Raw genomic sequence first — 2,373 nt, forward strand, 5'->3', positions numbered from 1 at the left:
CTCTCAGTGTCCCCAGGGTCTCTCAGTGTCCCTTGGGGGTCTCTCAATGTCCCTTGGGGGTCTCTCGGTGTCCCTTGGGGGTCTCTCCGTGTCCCCAGGGTCTCTCAATGTCCCTTGGGGGTCTCTCAGTGTCCCCAGGGTCTCTCAGTGTCCCTTGGGGGTCTCTCGGTGTCCCTTGGGGGTCTCTCCGTGTCCCCAGGGTCTCTCAATGTCCCTTGGGGGTCTCTCGGTGTCCCCAGGGTCTCTCAGTGTCCCTTGGGGGTCTCTCGGTGTCCCTTGGGGGTCTCTCCGTGTCCCCCCCCCGCCCCGGGCTCCGCCGGGCAGGTCCCGGCCGCTCCGTCTGCGCATGCGCGGGCGAGGCTGCGGCGCCCCCTGCCGGACGGGAGGACTCGGAGCTGCGCGGGGGGCGGAGCCTGGGGCGGAGGGCGTGGCCGGGGCGGGGCGAAGCCTCGCGCGCCCTCTGGCGGGAAAGAGGGGGAGCACAGGTGTGCGCACCTGGGGCGAGCACGTGACACCTGGGGGGGAGGGGGGCTGTGGGTGCCACCGTGTCCCCCCCGTGTCCCCCCGTGTCCCCCCCGTATCCCCCCCGTATCCCCCCCGTGTCCCCCGTGTCCCCTCGTGTCCCCCCCGTGTCCCCACCGTGTCCCCACCGTGTCCCACCGTGTCCCTCCCGTGTCCCCCCCGTATCCCCCCCGTATCCCCCCCGTGTCCCCCCCATGTCCCCTCGTGTCCCCCCGTGTCCCCCCCGTGTCCCCCCCGTGTCCCCGGGGGCGCAGCGAAGCCACACTGTCACCCCCAGGTGCTGTGTCCCCCCCCCCTTGGGGACACTGCCACCCCCCTTGGGGACACTGTCACCCCCTTTAGGGACACTGCCACCCCCCCGTGGGGACACTGCCACCGCCCCCCCTTGGGGACACTGCCACCCCGCCTTGGGGACACTGTCACACCCCTGTCCTGTGTCACCCCCCTTTGGGGACACTGCCACCCCCCTTGGGGACACTGTCACACCCCTGTCCTGTGTCACCCCCCCGTGGGGACAGTGCCACCCCCCCGTGGGGACAGTGCCACCCCCCTTTGGGGACACTGCCACCCCCCTTTGGGGACAGTGCCACCCCCGTGGGGACAGTGCCACCCCCCCGTGGGCACAGTGCCACCCCCCTTTGGGGACAGTGCCACCCCCTTTAGGGACAGTGCCACCCCCTTTGGGGACAGTGCCACCCCCTTTTAGGGACAGTGCCACCCCCTTTGGGGACAGTGCCACCCCCTTTGGGGACACTGCCACCCCCCTTTGGGGACAGTGCCACCCCCGTGGGGACAGTGCCACCCCCCCTTTGGGACAGTGCCACCCCCCCTTTGGGGACAGTGCCACCCCCCGTGGGGACAGTGCCACCCCCCCTTGGCGGCTCTCTGGCGGCGCCGCGGCTGCGGAGCCTAGTCACCCCGGCCGTTAATTAGAGCAGGGCGATAATTAACGGCCATTAACGGGAAATCGATAACGAGGAGCGCGGCCGGGGTGGCTCCCGGGGCCGGGGGGCTCCGGCAGAGGGCGAGGGCGGGGGGGACCCCAAACCCCGCCCCTCCCCAGCGGGCCCGGGTCCCCCCTTGATCGCCACGATCCCCCCAAATCCACCTGCACCCCCAGACCCCTCTGCACCCCCCCCAAATCCACCTGCACCCCCCAAATCCACCTGTACCCCCCCCAAATCCAACTGCACCCCCCAAATCCATCTGCACCCCCAGACCCCTCTGCACCCCCCAAATCCACCTGCACCCCCCAACCCCTCTGCACCCCCCCAAATCCACCTGCACCCCCCAAACCCCTCTGCACCCCCCCAAATCCACCTGCACCCCCCAAACCCCTCTGCACCCCTCCAAATCCATCTGCACCCCCCCCAAATCCACCTGCACCCCCCAAATCCACCTGCACCCCCCAGACCCCTCTGCACCCCCCCCAAATCCACCTGCACCCCCCAAATCCACCTGTACCCCCCAAATCCACCTGCACCCCCCAGACCCCTCTGCACCCCCCAAATCCACCTGCGCCCCCAAATCCACCTGCAGCCCCCAACCCCTCTGCACCCCTCCAAATCCATCTGCACCCCCCCAAATCCACCTGTACCCCCCAAATCCATCTGCACCCCCCCCATCCACCTGCACCCCCCAAATCCACCTGCACCCCCCAGACCCCTCTGCACCCCCCCAAATCCACCTGCACCCCCCAAATCCCCTGTACCCCCCCCAAATCCACCTGCACCCCAGACCCCTCTGCACCCCCAAATCCACCTGCAGCCCCCAAATCCACCTGCAGCCCCAGACCCCTCTGCACCCCTCCAAATCCATCTGCACCCCCCAAATCCACCTGTACCCCCCCAA

This window comes from Vidua chalybeata, chromosome 30, assembly GCF_026979565.1.
Source record: "Vidua chalybeata isolate OUT-0048 chromosome 30, bVidCha1 merged haplotype, whole genome shotgun sequence".
Lineage (NCBI taxonomy): Eukaryota > Metazoa > Chordata > Aves > Passeriformes > Viduidae > Vidua > Vidua chalybeata.